The sequence below is a fragment of the Euprymna scolopes genome, chromosome 4 (genome assembly GCF_053919585.1).
Source record: "Euprymna scolopes isolate OS-2025 chromosome 4, ASM5391958v1, whole genome shotgun sequence".
Lineage (NCBI taxonomy): Eukaryota > Metazoa > Mollusca > Cephalopoda > Sepiida > Sepiolidae > Euprymna > Euprymna scolopes.
In genome coordinates this window covers 166,556,297-166,576,641 of record NC_136485.1, presented here as the reverse complement: position 1 = coordinate 166,576,641, position 20,345 = coordinate 166,556,297, and the positions used below count along the sequence as shown (strand labels likewise).

Genomic DNA, 20,345 nt, shown 5'->3' with positions numbered 1-20,345 from the left:
ATTCGTGCACGAATGGGGGATTAAAATGCATTATCGGTGTGCATATTATCCCGAGGGTAATGGTATAGCAGAACGGTGTCACCGCACCATCAAAAGAATTGCAGCCAGGACGCAGTGCTCTATTCCAGAAGCTGTGTACTGGTATAATATAACACCCAAGGACAATGCAACACCAGCAACTGCACCAGCCAATGGGATTTACCAATATGAACAGCGTGTGAAAGGAGTTGATGCCATACCATCAGTGGTGAGTGTTGTCAATACACCATATCAGGTGGGAGACCTTGTTTGGATAAAACCCCCAAATGCTGGGTGCACTACGAAATTTTTCCAGGGAAAAATAGATGAAATCATAAGTCCTCAGACCATGTTGATTGGTGGCATACCACGTCACGTAAAAGATATCCGCCCTTGTTATACCTCTTCTTATTCTGAGGACGATGAGGAGGATCACACACCGTTCAGAGATGATCCTGATCACTTACTGCCCCTTCAGGTGAGCATAGAAACACCACCAACAGAACCAGATGAGGGAATGATGGGACATACTGATGACAATAGTGAGGAGAGCGATGGACACAAGGAAGTAATGCCTCATCGAAATACTCGACAGAGACGAATACTGCCCACCCCCCGTGATTGCGAAACCCAGCGAGAAGGGATGATGGAGCATACCGAGGAGATGACGCCTCCGATTCTTCGGAGAAGTACCCGACAAAGACGGATACTGCCCCCCTGCCCTGATTGTGAGACACCGCCTATGGAACCACGAGACGGGATAATGGAACAGACTGGTAGTAATGATGGTGGTAATGAAGAAAACAGCAATGAGGAAGTGCTTCTTCGAAGGAGTACCCGCCAACGACGATTGCCCGCATGTCCTGTTTGTGATCATGAGATCAGGGGGGAGTGTGGAGAAATGCGTGACTTACCTGGATAGACCACGTGCGGGTCGGTCACCAAAAATAAATAAAAAGAAAGAAAAGAAATGGTCAAGACTCTTATTTATAGAGTAGTGATCACGTGAGTTAGAAGAATATGCAAATAGAGGTGAACGATTTTGCGATATAAAAAGCCTGTGTTGTTAAGAGGAGGGGCAGACTGTTGGCAGAAGTCAGTGCTGTCAGACGTGCTTTAGAGTTTTGTTATTATATGCTGTGTTCGATTGTTGGGAGAGAGATAAAAGAGAAGAGGAGGAACCAAGAAGACATTCTGCAGATACTTGACTTTGTGTTGGTTTTACCACTCAAGTCAGAAATACCAGAATTAGATGGGATAGCTTTTGAAAGAAATAAAGCTAAAATTGTAGGTATTATCGATAGGATTGAAATTCTGTGACTTGCTTCTTCGTGATTTCTTCAACTGGACAATTTTTTGAACAAGTCCCCGTTAGTAAATTGTTAAGGTAGGAATCTTATAGTGTCCTAAATTCTCGGATGAAATAAAAAAAAATTAACAAATCTCTTCGAATCATTCTGTTTCATATATGCCATGAAAAAACTCCTTTCTAATTAATGTTGACCAGATGAAAAAATATTGTTATTCTAAACAACAGCCGAGTTCGTTTGGTTATTTTAAAATTGGTAGAAGGGACTTTTTCTGGGCATTCAACGTAAAGCAGAACGGTCTGCACCAACCAGAAATAAATCATTTTAAGCAATCACAGTGTTAACTTGAACAAAGCCCATACAAAAATAAAATAAAGACGTTAAAAGAATAAAAAAAAAAAATTAAAAAACCAATAATACTTATGCAGAGTATGTTTTTGGAAAGCCATTTCTTATGTGGAGGAGAGGGTGTTTTTCTAACTAGTCTGTACTTTCACCTAACAATTTAATAAATACAAAACAAGTGATTTGTGCCACAAGCATTGAAGAAGGACAACTGGAGTTTTTTTTTTCTCTGTATGTGTTTGACTGGGGAAGGGGTTGAAGGAACTACCTCAAATGGACAAATGTAATCAGTGCCAAGTGAAGAATTCAACAGAATCGCAAAGAAATAACAATTGTATAAAGGACTATTGCTGATAACATTCAGTTCTCTCTTTTATTAAAATTAAATTGATATTGAACATGTTTACTTAATTAGATCACTATGAAAAACAAAGTGAAAAATTCTACATAAAATTACATTTTCTTGCGAATACTATTTAAGAAGTACATAGTGTAAAGTTCTGACATTTGGACGAATAGCTTTCTACAGTATTGATTAGACATGAAATATTGTATCTTTTAATAGTTTTTATGACATGTGATTTTCAAATTAGTATGCGTTTATGACATTTACTACTTTATTTTTGCCACCAAAATGGAATATGTCAGCATTTTTATCAACTTATAATTAAGTTGCAGCTGGAATTGTTAAAAAAAATAGGCATAATAATCATGATGTAAAGAAATTACTGTCATTTAATTCAGTTTTATTTGATGATACTTTAAAAATTGTCCATCAGTGCAATTTTGCAATTATAAATGATGCAATGTTCACTTTCCACACCTTAAAAATGATGGCCAAAATTAAATTAGAAATAATTGTACTTTTACTTCCTATTGTCTTCGTATACAAAGAGTGATTGAAAGCATTTTTGTGACATTTTTTTGTCAGTTGCTTTCAAAGTTGACATGTTGTCATTTACACATGTTCGTGCTTCTCCAACCGAAGCAGGGTAGTGTATACTCTTTATTATCATCAAGAGCTTTTTGTTGTTCTTAATTTGTTTTCAGGATATATGTTGAATTCCACCATGTGGTCACACCTTGAATGAGTGTTTTTTTTCAAACGGAGCTGATCCTGTATTTCAGTTAATTTACTAATTACTAATAGAAAGCGATTAAAGTGAGAAACTTTATTTCTGTTATGTATGTAATGGTTGTTTTCACAGCCTGAGTTACAATGTATGATAGTTATTCTAAATCATATTCTCTGACACCAGCAACCATATTTGTTCATGAATCCTGCAAGACTAAGAAAACTTTATTGAAGATTTTATACTCATCCAAGACATTGTGCAATTCTTCACTTATTATTGCACCTGTGTGTGCATCAGGGAATAGAATGTTTACTTTGTTTACCATAAACTTTGAAAATCTAATGGTAAATTTGCGAATGGAATTCCTAATCTGTGACCTTGTGGCCCTTGGTCTTATGTTATAAATAATAATAAATAAAAAAAAAACTTCTAATAAATTCATTTTTGTTTCTTTATTGTCAAGAAAAACTTTTTATAGAACCCTTTTTTAGAATCGGAAATAATTTTTCCAATTCTGATACCCTAAAAAGTTCTGATTTTTCTGATTCCCGATTCTAATTAATCATCCCAACATTAGTATTAACACTCTGAAAAACTTGAGTAAAGAAAAAAAATAAAAACAGCAGTAATTTAGATTAAGGTATCAGTTTCACACACGAGTCTAACATCATTTTTCACTTTTTGACCAGATTGCATTTGAATGGCATCTAATCATTTTAATTCTTAGATGTAAAGCATTCGTTTTTTGGAACGGGGGGGGGGGGGCATCTGAACTCGAGCTTAATGATAAAATTAAGGGATTTGGAGGAACTGTTGCTACATAGACTTAGGGTTTGTGGTAGAGCTTACAAAGTTTTTTTACAATCCCTCTTCCCCAAAAAATACACAATTTATCTCACTTAGCTAAAAGAAATTGGGTTAAATTGCTATTTGGATAGACGATTGGTCTGAATTGGGTTATAAATGTACATTATATTTATATATACAAAACCAATTCCCAACTTTAAATTCTGAATAGTTTTTTTTCAACCAGTAATCCCCTAAAAAAGAAAATGTTATTTTTAAGGAGTAGGATTTAGATTAGGGTACTCATTTACAAATTTATCAACAATTATTTAAACACTTTCAAATGTTTTTTAACGCTCTCCAGTACACTTAAAAAAATATGTAAACTGTAGAATGAATTTTTAATGTTCCTTAGCACAAATGTATTTATCTAAAAAAAAAAAAAAAAACATGATTTCAATTTTGTAAGGAACATCTTAAATTCACTATAAAAATACAAAATGAAGATAAATATTAAGAATTACTCCACCCTCGAAATTCCTATTCTATAAAAGTCCAATGTTGCTTTAAAAGTAAATAAAGAAAATATCCGTAATTGTTTAATTGGAAATGTTTCGATTTAATTAATGAGAACGGGAAAGTTTTTCATGAAACATTGTTTTTTTTTTTAAACAGAAAATTGAAATGACATATTCATAATAGTTTACGCGAGCGCTATTTGAAAACCAAAACATTTTTTTTTGTTTACTTTATCGTTTGTGTGTGTGTGTGTGTGTGTGTGTGTGTGTGTATTTTTTGGTACTCCTTGGTCGTTGAGTTCCATGGCGGCCAGCAAAAAAAAAAAAAATACGCGTCACTCCCTTCCTGAGAACGCAAACGCACGTAACTTTTTTTATTTACTGACGTTGTAATAATTAAACGATTATTTGTCACATTATTTTGAAAAAAAAGTTTTACTCTTTATGAATATTAAAAGAAAAAAGTTACTAAAAATTTATTAATGTCTCACTCTTACAGACATTTAGGGTTTTTATTACTGTACAGATTCGAAAAAGTTATCAAAAAACAAATATATAACAAATAAATGTTATCAAAGGCAAGATAAGTTACTTTTCTACCAAACTGGATATAATTTTCGTGTTTTTATTCAATTTAACATGTTTATTCAGTTCGAAAAGCATACAGTGTTTACTGATGTATTGGAAAATTCAAAATGGCGACCGACTCTCTTTAACACGGTAAGTTTTGGAAAAAGTGTTATAAATAATAAACTAGACAAAATACTATTAAAAAACCACCGAATATGTCAACTTATGTCACGGTAACATATTGAGCGAATTTCTAACAGTATTTTGTCTAGTTTATTATTTATAACATCTTTTCCCGAACTTACCGTGTTAAAGAGAGTCGGGCGCCATTTTAAATTTTCCAATACATTGATAAACACAGTATGCTTTTCGAACTGAATAACCATGTTAAATTGAATAAAAACACGAAAATTATATCCAGTTTGGTAGAAAAGTAACTTATCTTGCCTTTGATAACATTTATTTGTTATATATTTGTTTTTTGACAACTTTTTCGAATCTATGTGTACAGTAATACAAACCCGACATTTGTTTTCAATTTTCTTTTTGGCGCTAATACAGTTTAGTCAAGACATAAAAAAATGAAAATATCGAAAAAAGTTTAAATTGTATGTATCCGTTATAGAACTTCGTAATACATACAATTTACAGCGGAAAAACACGTTTTTATGAGAGCGCGTTGAAGGTGGCCATCTTGGATTAAAAAAAAAACGTTTGTTTGAATTTTAGAAATGACAAAGGGAGATAACTCCAGTTAAAGCGCTGACACTCCTCCCCATCTTTAATACTAGCTTTTCTTCCTAAAAATCAAACATTTTGCTCGGTATCATAAATTGTTTTTTCGCTGTAAAAAAACTTGATGAAATGAAGTGAAATTTTTTTTCAGAGAACTTCGTCCCATAACGGATACATACAATTTAAACTTCAATATTTTCATTTTTTAATGTCTTTACTAAACTGTACAAGTACCTTTTTAAATGACGACTTTTTTTTTTTTAATAGCATTTGCGGATGGGTAAAAAACGAAAAAAAATAACTAAACCATTTACTGACAATTTCTCGGTATCTTGATTTTGATAACATTTTTTGTTAAAAATATTTGTAAAAGTGAGAAATTATCAGTAAATGGTTTATTTATTTTTTTTCGTTTTTTACCCACCCGCAAATGCTATTAAAAAAAAAAAAAAGTCGATAAAAGTCATTCAAAAAGAAATTTAAAAACAAATGTCTGTATAAGTGAGACATTATTAACAAAGGTTTAGTAACTTTTCTTTTAATATTCATAAAGAGTAAAACTTTTTTTCAAAATAAATAATGTGACAAATAATCGTTTAGTTACTCCGACGTCAGTAAATAAAAAGTCGATAAAAGTCATTTAAAAAGAAATTTAAAAACAAATGTCTGTAAAAGTGAGACATTATTAATAATAATTGTTTAGTTACTACGGCACGGCAATGTCAATAAATATAAAAATGTTGCGTGCGCATGCTCCAGGAAGGGAGAGACGCGTGTTTTTTTTCAGCTAGTCGCCATGGAACTCAACGCCCAAGGAGTACCGTTTTTGGTGTTTTTATTTAATGTCGCATGTTTTTTTTTGTTGTTTTTTTTTTTTTTAAGTATTATAAATTTCACTAACATGCTGGAGAAATGTTTCATAATTTTCCATCCCGTTGTCAATTTTCATATCCGACGCCTCCCGATATATTGCTTTGTCAACATGGGACCATTTCATATCTTCCGAAAACACTTCCGTATTTAGGGGAAAAAAAAAAAAAAAAAAAAAAAAAAAAAAAAATGGGTGACTGATTTATCAGAACGTTGTAACTAAAAAGCGAGTACCCATTTCAATTTTTTTTTTCATAATCTGGCTAATTAGTGTCCAATGAATAATAATCCAGTGAATTCGGTAAATATCCAGATCCGCTAAAACAGTACACCGACCACTCTAATTTCTTTTGGTACTGGTCGCGGTAAGAGTTCCCTTCCGATACCCTCAAAAAACAATGACTTCTCCCCGCGCAGGCGCAAAGGACATGTTTTAGTTGCCATAGTAACAAAACTTTTTATCGACATTGTTTTACTGTTTATGAATATTGAAATAAAATACATTACTACACATTTATTAATAATATCTCACTTTTAATCACTTTTCGACTTTTTAAAACTTTTTTTTACTCTTTTTAAATAACGTTAATGTTTATGAATATTGAAATAAAATACATTACACATTTATTAATATCTTTTTTTTTTTTACTGTTTATGTGTCAATTTTATCGACTTTTTCTTTTCTTATAATGAAATATTATATATGAAATATTGAAATTATTCTTATATTGAATATTGAAATAAAAGACATTACTACACATTTATTAATAATATCTTCTTGAATTTCCCAACTTTTTTCATCTGTGTTTTTAGTTTTGTGTGTTGAATGAAACTTTTTTTTTTTTTTTCATTACAACAATAGGGCGGTTCTTGAAATTTACTTACCACAAAATGGTGATAGAATAATAAATTTACTTACGTTTAATCAATGTTATTTTCTTTTTAAATGACGACGTTTTTACTGTTTATGAATATTAAAAGAAAAATAATTACTAAACATTTATTAATAAGAAAATGGGTGTTAGTGCACTTATGATCCGCGCTATATTTTAAATCGTATTTCTAAGCTTAAAGTTTAATGTTTTTTATTCAATTGTAAGGTTAAAGTAGAGAATAGGTACAAAACACCCTCCCCGTGTTAAGAATGGCTTTTTAAATAACGTTATTTCAGCACGGATCAATAAGTGCACTAGTACCACAAAATGGTGATAGAATAATACATTTAGGGTTTGTATTACTGTACACATAGATTCGAAAAAGTTGTCAAAAAACAAATATATAACAGATAAATGTTATCAAAGGCAAGATAATTTACTTTTCTGCCAAACTGGATATATTTTTTGTGTTTTTATTCAATGTAACATATTTATTCAGCTCGAAAAACAGTCTTTACCGATGTATTCGAAAATTCAAGATGGCGTCTCACACCCTCTTTAACACCGTAAGTATGGAAAAAGGTGTTATAAATAAACAAACTATACAAAATACTATTAAAAACCCGCCGAATATATGTCAACCTATGTCACGGTAACATATATTGAGCGAGTTTTTAACAGTATTTTATCCGGTTTTTTATTTATAACATCTTTTCCCACTTACCGTGTTAAAGAGAGAATAAGACGCCATCTTGAATGTTCCAATACATCGGTAAACACTGTATATGGGTTTCGAGCTGAATAAATATGTTACATTGAATAAAAACACGAAAAATATATCCCGTTTGGTAGAAAAGTAAATTATCTTGCCTTTGATAACATTTATTTAAAAAGTCGATAAAATTGACACAAACAGTAAAAAAAAAAAAAAGATATTAATAAATGTGTAGTAATGTATTTTATTTCAATATTCATAAACATTAACGTTGTCATTTAAAAAGAGTAAAAAGAAAGTTTAAAAAAGTCAATAAAAGTGAGATATTATTAATAAATGTGTAGTAATGTATTTTATTTCAATATTCATAAACAGTAAAACAATGTCGATAAAAAGTTTCATTACTATGGCAACTACTTGGCCTTCGGGACGAGATCAAAGTGTAGTATCTGTTCTTCAGATGCTGCACTTTCATTTCTTGTTCTCTTTCGGTGGAGGAGAAATCCTTCACGACTGAGACAATTTTTATTTTTGTACCTTTTCTGCACGTTAAAAAACGACCCTGGTGTCTAACTCTGTCCCGTGGGGAGCCATAGTAAATAGGTACCATGGCAACTAAAACATGTCCTTTGCGCCTGCGCGGGGAGAAGTCATTGTTTTTTGATGGTGTTCGGCAGGGAACTCTTACCGCGACCAGTACCTTTGTTTTTTTTTAAAGGTCGCTGACAACGAATCTGATAGTCAAACTTGGGGCAAATTTACCGTTTGCATGGTATTTACCCCTGAACCCACAAACTACTTTCCACCATTTTGCAGCTTCCGTTTACACTACGCGCGCTCGCTGCAGCATGAACGACGGTTTGTTTCACCTAGCAAACTGCCTTCTCACATGGCGTACCAATCAAAAAATTACGGACTGTCAGTCTGTTGGATTTTTTTAATGACTTACAGGTAAAGAAAAGTACAAATTGGGGGACCTTTTTTTTTTTTTTTTTGTCTCACGTAGTTTTTAACCTTTTTTGTACCAATGTTCCTTAAATGGAACATAGTTTTCAACATACTATAGAAATTGTAATTTTGCTTTAAATATAACTATAAGAATAATTTATAAAAGTTTTCATAAATCTGGAGTAAAATGAAGCTACTTTAATAGAAATAACTTATAAAAATTGAATTTAAAGCAAAATTACAATTTCTATAGTATGTTGAAAACTATGTTCCATTTAAGGAACACTGGTACAAAAAAGGTTAATGCGGTTTACAAAAACATAAGCACCAAACATCTTCATGTTTTCCATACTTTTTTTGCGGGAGGGGGATTCAATTATAGAACTTATGTGGCTTAATAGGTGCTTCTGCATTTTAGTTAACCGTTTTTCCGTAAGTAACACACCGACATTTACCAATTAGAACACCAGGGTTTGTGTTACTGTACACAGATTCGAAAAAGTTGTCAAAAAACAAATATATAACGAATAGATGTTTATCAAAGGCAAGATAAGTTACTTTTCTACCAAACTGGATATATTTTTCGTGTTTTTATTCAATGTAACATGTTTATTCAGCTCGAAAAGCATACAGTGTTTACCGAAGTATTGGAAAATTCAAAATGGCGCCCGCGCCCGACTCTCTTTAAAACGGTAAGTTCGGGAAAAGGTGTTATGAATAATAAACTAGACAAAATACTGTTAGAAATTAACATAAGTTGACATATATTCAGTGTTTTTTTGGTTATCCTGACGCTCCGCACTTCTTTGTTTTCCTTGGAAGTGACGTCACACAAATCTTATAATACGGATAGCTACAATTGTAAAAATAATGTTTTATTTTTCTTTCATTTTGAGCTCCTTTTTTCTCCCGTTTAACTTTTTTTTCTCTCCCATTTGTTATTTTGAGCGGAGAATTTATTTTATTTTCATTTTTTCGATCCGGCGTTACTTTTTATCATGCAGTACTGACTGCACTTTACGACCCGAGCTACTTTTTAACGCTATTATTTAGAAACCTATTATTTAACATGGGGAAGGGAGGGTGTATTGTAACTATTCAGTACTTTCACCTAACAATTCAATTAAAAAAAGGTAAATATGAAGAATTACTCCACCCTCGAAAATTCCAATTACCACTCTTAATGGTTTTCGGGGTCGCTGAAAACGAAAATAACGTTTAAAATTACGGCAAACGAGTAGTTTCCAAGATATGAAGAAATGTTAGTTCTAAAAAGTGGGGGATCACTTTTCTATAATAATTTAACGTAAAATGCTCACCCATTTTTTTTGGGGGGTGGTGGAGGTTTTCTTTCTACCATCGGAAAATTCTTTAAAATTACCTGTTTACATTTGGTGGGAAGCGGTGTAAAATAATAAACAGTTCTTCTGCTTGGTTATTGTCGGCACGTCACTTATGTTAAAACTAGGCACCGCCAAAACTGGGGGGGCAGGTCGGTCAGTACTTTTTGACGGACCGTCTTTTTAAAAATCTACCAAAAATCAGGTAATTATCCGATCAATACGAAATTTTCAGCGATTATTAGAAGAATGAACTTTATAACAGTGTACTTATTTTTCATAAACGATATTTAGATATTTTTTTTTTTTTGCTTACAACCCCCCCCCCCCCTGTTTTGAAGTGGGAACAAATATGCTTAAAATAATCATCTGAAACTGAACAAAACATATTGTGTTGTTGTAACGGACAGAATTATAGATTAAAAAAAAAAAAAAATTGTTTGCATACCTTATTTTGACGTCTGAATATCAGAACTTCGATTGTGTTTAATTATCCCGCTTTTGAGTTTTGAAGTGTGAAATTCGGTGAATATGTTAAGTGAAATAATTAATTTAAGTTAAGCAAAACAAAAAAAAATTTTTTTTTTAATATTTATACGAAAAAAGCCATTTTAAAATTTTGGATAAATAAATTAACAATTTTTTTTTAGCGAGCCGAATAATGCATGACCATTATTAAACAGGGCATGCTTTGAATAATCGATACAAAAAAAAATTCGATAAATGTGCCCTTTGTGTTAAAAATAGCATCATTTTTTTCGATCTCGTTTGAAAACGTTTGCCGCCTTTCGACTACGGTGGACCAAACGCGCTGAAATAATTTTTTTTTTATTCTGCTTTAAATTGCCCCCCCCATTTTGGGGAGCCTGGCCCCCACACACATACACATTAAAAACCAAACTCATACAAATGGTCACCCATCTGGTACTGGCCAGCCTCAGCTTAATAATACATTGAAATTTTCGTCACTGAAAAATAAGTTTTTTTGGCCTATTTGGTCTTCCATAGTTTTCTTCTTATCAAAAGAAGACGTAAACAGAGTCGATCTGCATGCACTCTACGTCGATGCGAAATATCTGGTTACCTATATGAATAAGTGGAATTATTTGAAATTCAGGTACTTATATTATAATATTTTTGCATATTCTCTTAGAAAATCATCCTAAATCTTAGTTAGGCAAAAAATAAATAAATTAATTATTTCAAAAACCCTTTTTTTTTTAATATTTAAGTACGTTTTTTGTGCAAGACAAAAAATGTCAATTGTTAACTTTTTGGGAAAATTTAACATTTAAAATTAAATTAAAAATAGTAGAAAAAGTTTTACATTATTCTGTTTTCTATATGATAAAATTCAGGTTTTATCTTTCTGGAAAAAAAAAGTTACTCAGAAATAATGGATTTTAATAAATGTAATTTAGTTTTAAAAAACAACAACAACTTGATTTTGCGGCCATTTTTGGCGGTGCCTAGTTAAAACGGTTAATTGAACTGTTAAAAAAACTATACAAGTAAAACAAAAACAAACGGGAGAAAAAAGGAGCTCAAAATGAAAGAAAAATAAAACAAATTTATTTTTACAATTGTAGTCATCCGACGGATGACTACAATTGTAAAAATAAATTTGTTTTATTTTTATATCTTTTTATATCTTATATCTTATAATACGGATGACTCATCCGTATTATAAGATATGTGTGACGTCACTTCCAAGGATAACAAAGTGCGGAGCGGAGCGTTAGGATAACCGTTTTTTTAATAGTATTTTGTCTAGTTTATTATTTATAACACCATTTCCCGAACTTACCATGTTAAAGAGAGAGTCGGGCGCCATTTTAAATTTTCCAATACATCGGTAAACACTGTTTTTCGAGCTGAATAAACATGTTACATTGAATAAAAACACAAAAAATATATCCAGTTTGGTAGAAAAGTAACTTATCTTGCCTTTGATAACATTTATTTGTTATATATTTGTTTCTTGACAACTATTTGTACAGTAATACAAACCCGAACACCATTTAACATTTTTCGAAGATTTTACTGTTTACATTGGGGGGGGCCCACCCCCCAATGTACCCCCCACCCCCCAATGTACACAGAAGTTTTGGTAAAACTATACAAACACCGTGACAGCGAATTAACCCTAACCCTAACGCTGTCACGGTGTTTGTATAATAATACCGAATTTTTTGTGAAAAATTAAACACTTCTGCTCGGCGTACGTCGGCGCGTTACTTACGGAAAAACGGCAAATTAAATTGCAGAAGCACCTGTTAAATATTATACGAGTTTTATAATTGACACCTCTTCAAAAAAAAAAAAAAAATAAATAAAATAAAATAAATAAAAAAACGAAAAATAAAAATGCTTTTGTAGACCGCTCGTGAAAACTTGATTTTTTAGATCAATTAAAAAAGCATCAAAAACTACGTAAAAACAGAAAAATGAACCACATTGTTTTTGAAAACTTTCTTGTTATTTTAAATGTCTAAAAAATTCTTCCGCGATGTGACAAGTCACCTTACTACATGCGTCCATGTGCGAACGCATCATGTAAGAATAGCATAAACGATGCCGATGCGTGCGATGAGTTGGTTCAAAATAGTGCAAACGGTAAATTTGCGACGGGTTTAGATATCAGATTCGTACTCAGCGACCCCGAAAACCTATAAAAAAAAAAAAATTTATTGGTTGGTGTTTTGTTGTAGTTAAAATAAACATTTACTCATTAAATTTTTCTCCTGGTTGCCATGGAACTCAACGCCCAAGGAGTACATAACCCCCCCCCTCTCCAACTAGGAGTGCTTTCCTTTTGTTTTATTTTTTTCAGCTAATTTAAAATTTTCCACCCAAAAAGTGCTATAATGTATTTTTGAAAATTAGAAAATTCTATGTTCTGTAAAAAAACCTCCAACGTAATTTGCTTGGTGAAGCCGTCATTTATGCTACAGGGCGCGTAGGAATTTGACACCTCTAACACGAAACTGCGAATAAAATATAAAAATCTCGTAATTTCTGTTAAAAGTGGGTTGTTTATTTTCTTTAGTGATTATACTTCCAAAATAAACTATTAAAGTGGTTTTAAAAATAATAGAAATATATTTTTTTTTTTTTAACAGTAATGAATTTTCCGAACTCAATATTTTTCAATTTTTAAACTTTAAAAATCTATCAAAATTTTTCTATTCATTCTATTTTTACGATATTTTCAGGGTCAATGTGAAATTTTATGTTCTTTCCAATAAATCGAATATAATATTTTAGACAAAGTTTTTTTTTTAAATTCACGCCCCCCCCATTTTTAAGTGTCTATTAAAAAGTAAATAATTAATTTAGTCACCGAAAAGTAAATAATTAATTTACTCACAAATTGAAAAGAAAAGGTCAATAAATAATATATTCAAATTAAAAAAAAAAAAAGTGTTTTTTTTTAGAATTTTACCTGTAAAGTTTTGAAGTTTAAAACCTTTTTTTTTAAACCACGTTATTTGTTTTTTCTTTTTTAATGGAACCTTGGTCCTTGCTCCTTTAATTGAAAAAAAATTAGGACTTGAATTACATTTTTCAAGGAGTGATAAGCTTGGAAAGACAGGGGGTCGAATAATTCACGCCTCCCATTTTGAAATGTCTAATAATAATTTAGACACCGAAAAGTAAATAATTAATTTACTCACAAATTGAAGAGAAAAGGTCAATACATAATATATTCAAATTTAAAACAAAAAAAAAATGTAGTTTTTTTAGAAATTTACCTGTAAAGTCCGAAGTTTAAAACCTTTTTAAAAAAAAATACTTTTTTTTTTTTTTTTTAATGAAACCTTGGTCCGTGCTCCTTTAATTGAAAAAAAAAAAAATTAGGGCTTGAATTGCATTTTTCAAGGAGTTATAAGCTTGGAAAGATGGGGTGGAATTATTCACTATTTTCACGAAATTTCTGACACACCTACGCATGCACGTAGCGTAAACGGAAGCTGCAAAATGGTGGAAAGTAGTTCGTAGGTTCAGGGGTTAATACCATGCAAACGGTAAATTTGTCCTAAGTTTGACTATCAGATTCAATCAATTACTTATAAAAAACAAATTAAATTGGTCGGTGTTCTGTTGTAGCGGATCTGGATATTTAACAAAATATCAAAAAACCTATCAGTATACAAATTATGAATTTAGGAAAACTCGTCCCCGGAAAACTCAACCCCTTTCGCTAGGTAGGAAAACTGGTCCCTTATTGAATAAATATCGATTGAAAACACATTTTATGATCGTTCTTGAAGGAGATATTGTTTTTTAAAATAGACTCGCATAATATTTTTTTTTAAATATTTTTACTTGTTTAATTTTTTTTTTTTTTTTTTAAATAAAATCGATTTTCTAAGTGTCCGTTTTCTACCTATCTGACTAAGTTCTTAGTGGTTTCACTTATTTTAAAGCGTTTATTATGTTCATAAACGAGACAGCATATTTTTTTTATATTAATATAAAAGGAATTTACTTATATAGTGTTGTTTATAAAAGGGTAAAATCGATTTTTCTACCTCGCCGACTATGTTGTTTATTTAATTTATTTGGAATCGTTTATTCAGTAAAGAAAAAAAACACAAAAAAACAAACAAAAAACATGTCGAGTGTTACGTGAGAACGAGAAATAATGTCCGGTATATCACATCTTAGGGGTCTTGATAATCGCTAAAAAATAGAAAATTAAAGAAATTACTAAGGGTGATTTGGTTTTAAAAAGAAAATTTTAATAGGTTTGTATTACTGTACACACATTCGAAGAAGTTGTCAAAAAAACAAATATATAACAAATAAATGTTATCAAAAGGCAAGATAAGTTACTTTTCTCCCAAACTGAATGTATTTTTTGTGTTTTTATTCAATGTAACATGTTTACTCAGCTCGAAAAACATGCAGTGTTTACTGATGTATTGGAACATTCAAAATGGCGACCGACTCTCTTTAACACGGTAAGTTTGGGAAAAGGTGTTATAAATAAACTAGACAAAATACTTTTAAAAAACGACCGAATATATGTCAACTTATGTCACGGTAACATATATTGAGCTAATTTCTAGCAGTATTTTGTATAGTTTATTATTTATAACACCTTTTCCCGAACTTACCGTGTTAAAGAGAGTCGGCCGCCATTTTGAATTTTCCAATACATCAGTAAACACTGTATGCTTTTCGAGATGAATTAACATGTTACATTGAATAAAAACACGAAAATTATTTCTAGTTTGGTAGAAAAGTAACTTATCTTGCCTTTCATAACATTTAGTTGTTATATATTTGTTTTTTGACAACTTTTTCGAATCTGTACACATAGATTCGAAAAAGTTGTCAAAAAAAAACAAAAAAAAACATAAATGTTATCAAAAGCAAGATAAGTTACTTTTCTACCAAACTGGATATATTTTTCGTGTTTTTAGTCAATGCAACATGTTTATTCAGCCCTCAAAACATAGTGTTTACCGATGTATTGGAAAATTCAAGATGGCGGCCGACTCTCTTTTTAACACGGTAAGTTTGGGAAAAGGTGTTATAAATAATAAACTAAAAATACTATTAAAAATCCACCGAATATATGTCAACCTATGTCACAGTAACATATATTGCGCGAGTTTCTAACAGTATTTTGTCTAGTTTTATATTTAAAGCACCTTTTCCTAAACTTACCGTGTTAATGAGAGTCGGGCGCGGGCGCCATTTTGAATTTTCCCATACATCGGTAAAGACAGTAGGTTTTTAGAGCTGAATAAACATGTTACATTAAATAAAAACACGAAAAATTATCCAGTTAGGTAGAAAAGTAACTTATCTTGGCCTTTGTTGATAACATTTATTTGTTATATATTTGTTTTTTGACAACTTTTTCGAATCTATGCGTACAGTAATACAAATCCCACGGTCAGTTTTTAATTTTGGGACAAAATACAGCTCCCCCAAAAAAGGAACTCTGCATTTCCTCAGTGTAGAAAGATTTCGCTTTCACTGAAAGGTGGAGGGTACTACCAAGAAACAACTACACTTTCTCCGGCGAGAATCGCTAAACATTAATTGAACGCAAGTTTAAAAGAAAGAAATTTTACTTACCTTGTAAATTTAAAAAATGACTGAATCGAATGAAAAAGATTTTAAACGCCAACACTTACAATTCAGAAAAGCGTTAAAAAGAGGAAACATTTTCAAACTGTTGAGGTGAAGAAAACTCCATTTGTGGACTAAAGACGCGCGAAAGTCGCGACTTGAAACATGAAAACGACGAATGACACTCCTCCTCCTTCTGCCCTCCTTCTCACCTTTCGCGCCGCCTACCTTTCCTTCTCTTAGAGTCTTCAGGTCGTGATTCGAATTGCCTAAACTTTACAAACATTGAAAGAAAGAAAAAGTACAAATTTCGAAGATTTACTCTCTAAAACATCATACCAGAATTTACTACGCAACTTCCTAATAATAATGATATAAAAAAATTATAAGAAAAATGAAAATTTCATAGGTGTTCAGATTAAATTTGAAATGACGCAAACGCAGAGTCTAGCGTTGGATGGCGGGTTTTTTGGCCAGTTATTCTTTCATTATTTGGCCATTTTGCAGAGGTTTGAAGCTAAATTTTCCAGAAAAAAAGGCTAAAAAAGACCAAATAAAAACCCAAAGGCACATTTTTAGAAAGACCCTCGCCGAAAAAAAAAAATGAACATTTTATTTTATTATATTTTATTAAAATTGTCTGTATTGAACTCGTTAACTCCCAAATGTTTGTGTCATTTTTTTTTCTATTACTTTCTTATAGTGTTCTTAGCTGTAATGAAGCAGAGAGCTTGGAGGTTATCACCAGTTTTATGGAGACGTTACGTTCACGTCGGTTTGGGGGTTTTATTTTAGGGTGTTTTGTAAGGAAAGAAGTATTTTGGGGATGAGCCGGATTTAGAGAAATATTTTCAGTGAAAAAGTTTTCAGGGTTTATAATCAAATGTGAAAAAACGGTATACGGTGGTTGATTATAGAACGGAACGGAGTCAAGATACGGAAAACGACACCATACATATATATATATATAGAGAGAGAGAGAGAGAGAGAGAGGGAGAGAGAGAGAGAGAGCCCGGAAAACTCGTACCCGGAAAACTCCCCCTTTTTTGCTTGGTAGGAAAACTGGTCCCTTATTAAATAAATATCGACTGAAAACACATTTAATTAACGTTCTTGAATGAGATATTGGGTCAATTTTCAGATTAGGTCCACCTCAACAATTTTCTTTTAAATTACGACTTTTAACGGTTTTCGACTATGCTGAATACGAAAATCGCATTGAAATTTTGCATAAATAAGTAGTTAGCGAAAAATAAAAAGTTGTATTATGAATTGTATTCTTTGGCGGCCATTTTTACGCGCGTGCGCGCGCCATATACAAATCTATTCTTCTCTGACCCGCATAAAAAAGGAATTTAGGAAAACTCGTCCCGGGAAAACTCGTCTCCGGAAAACTGGTCCCCTTTCGCTAGGTAGGAAAACTGGTCCCTTATTTAATAAATGTCGATTGAAAACACATTTTATGATCGTTCTTGAAGGAGATATTGTTTTTTAAAATAGACTATAATCCTCATAATATTTAAAAAAAAATTTTTTTACTTGTTTAATGTTTGTTTTTTTTTTTTAATAAAATCGATTTTCTAAGTGTTCGCTTTCTACCTAACTGGTTAGTGGTTGAGTTCTTACTGGTTTCACTTATTTTAAAGCGGTTAGTATGTTCATAAACGAGACCGCTTTTTCATATTAATATAAAAAGAATTTATGGGTTTTTATTACTGTACACAGATTCGAAAAAGTTGTCAAAAAACAAATATATAAATGTTATCAAAGGCAATATAGATTACTTTTCTACCAAACTTGATATAATTTTCGTGTTTTTATTCAATTTAACATGTTTATTGAGCTTGAAAAGCATACAGTGTTTACCGATGTATTGGAAAATTTAAAATGGCGGCCGACTCTCTTTAACACGGTAAGTTCGGGAAAAGATGTTATAAATAATAAACTAGACAAAATACTGTTAGGAATTCGCTCAATATATGTTACCGTGACATAAGTTGACATATATTCGGTGGTTTTTTAATAGTATTTTGTCTAGTTTATTATTTATAATACCTTTTCCCGAACTTACCGTGTTAAAGAGAGAGTCGGCCGCCATTTTGAATTTTCCAATACATCGGTAAACACTGTATGCTTTTTGAGCTGAATAAACATGTTAAATTGAATAAAAACACGAAAATTATATCTAGTTTGGTAGAAAAGTAATTTATCTTGCCTTTGATACCATTTATTTGTTATATATTTGTTTTTTGACAACTTTTTCGAATCTATGTGTGTACAGCATCAGCAGTGCCCGGAAAACTCGTCCCGGGAAAACTCGTCCCGGGAAAACTCGTCTCCGGAAAACTCGTCTCCGGAAAACTCGTCCCCTTTCGCTAGGTAGGAAAACTGGTCCCTTATTGAATAAATATCGATTGAAAACACATTTTATGATCGTTCTTGAAGGAGATATTGTTTTTTTTTAAATAGACTATAGCCCCCCCCCATAATATTTAAAAAAAAATATTTTACTTGTTTAATGTTTTTTTTTTTTTTTAAATAAAATCGATTTTCTAAGTGTCCGTTTTCTACCTAACTGGCTAAGTTCTTAGTGGTTTCACTTATTTTAAAGCGTTTATTATGTTCATAAACGGGACCGCATATTTTTTATACTAATATAAAAAGAATTTACTTATTTACTGTTGTTATAAAAGGGTAAAATCGAGTTTTCTACTTCGCCGACTATGTTGTGTGTTGTTTAATTTATTTGGAATCGTTTATTCGGCAAAGAAAAAAAAAACACAGAAAACAAACAAAAAAACATGTCGAGTGTTACGTGAGAACGAGAAATAATGTCCGGTATATCACATCTTAAGAGTCTTGATAATCGCTAAAAAATAGAAAATTAAAGAAATTACTGAGGGAGATTTGGTTTTAAAAAGAAAATAATAAATTTTAGGGTTGTATTACTGTACACATAGATTCGAAAAAGTTGTCAAAAAAACAAATATATAACAAATAAATGTTATCAAAGGCAAGATAAGTTACTTTCCTACCAAACTGGATATATTTTTTGTGTTTTTATTCAATGTAACATGTTTATTCAGCTCGAAAAACATACAGTGTTTACCGATGTATTAGACAATTCAAAATAGCGGCCGACTCTCTCTTAAACGCGGTAAGTTCGGGAAAAGGTGTTATAAATAATAAACTAGACAAAATACTATTAAAAAAAAACACCGAATATATGTCAACTTATGTCACGGTAATATATATTGAGCGAATTTCTAACAGGATTTTGTCTAGTTTATTATTTATAACACCTTTTCCCGAACTTACCGTGTTTAAGAGAGAGTCGGCCGCCATTTTGAATTTTCCAATACATCGGTAAACACTGCATGTTTTTCGAGCTGAATAAACATGTTAAATTGAATAAAAACACGAGAATTATATCCAGTTTGGTAGAAAAGTAACTTATCTTGCCTTTCATAACATTTATTTGTTATATATTTGTTTTTTAACTACTTTTTCGAATCTATATGTACAGCAATACAAACCCAAATTTTAATATTTTTTAAAATATAATTTAGAGAGGGGGGGGGTTAAAACTATATCTCCCCCCCCCCCCCGAGAAACAACCAACAAAAAATGAAATTAAAAAGATTCTTGATAAACGATAGCGGAGTTTTCAATAAAATTGATTAATAAATTTATTTAGTGATTACTTTTTCTCTGAATGATTGATTTTAGAATTTTGAAGTAAAAATTTAAAAAATTAAAAATGAGTTAACGAGAGATTGTTAGCACATGGCATCTCTCGCGCCAAAAAAATATTTCGCTTTTAATTTATTAGTTAATTTTTGCAAAATTTTACAGGACGACAATAAATGTGGATAATTGATAGAATTATAATTTTAAATAACGCATGAGTGCATTGGGTATGAGAGAAAACGAAAACATAACAACAAAAAACTATCATAATTAAAAAACCAAAACAAAAAAGTAACGCTCCCAGTTTTTAATTTTTTTGTTTTGTTTTTTATTATTGTTTTTATGACTCCAAAAAACATCGTTAAAATAAGAACCAAAAAAATTGTAATTAACTTTGTATGAACATAATAAACGCTTTAAAATAAGTGAAACCACTAAGAACTTAGCCAGTTAGGTAGA

General features: G+C 31.3%; 1 protein-coding gene across 2 annotated transcripts in view; it reads right to left on the bottom strand.

The window, feature by feature from the left end:
- Window positions 1-16,695, bottom strand: part of LOC145269886 (uncharacterized) — a 31,386-nt gene extending 14,691 nt beyond the window's left edge. The window contains exon 1 of one of the 2 annotated variants that reach the window (XM_080125641.1): window positions 16,203-16,695. The gene's annotated coding sequence lies outside the window, so the exon portion shown is untranslated. The remainder of the gene's footprint in view (window positions 1-16,202) is intronic. The other variant, XM_080125639.1, reaches the window with a different exon arrangement.
- Window positions 16,696-20,345: the final 3,650 nt, after the last annotated feature.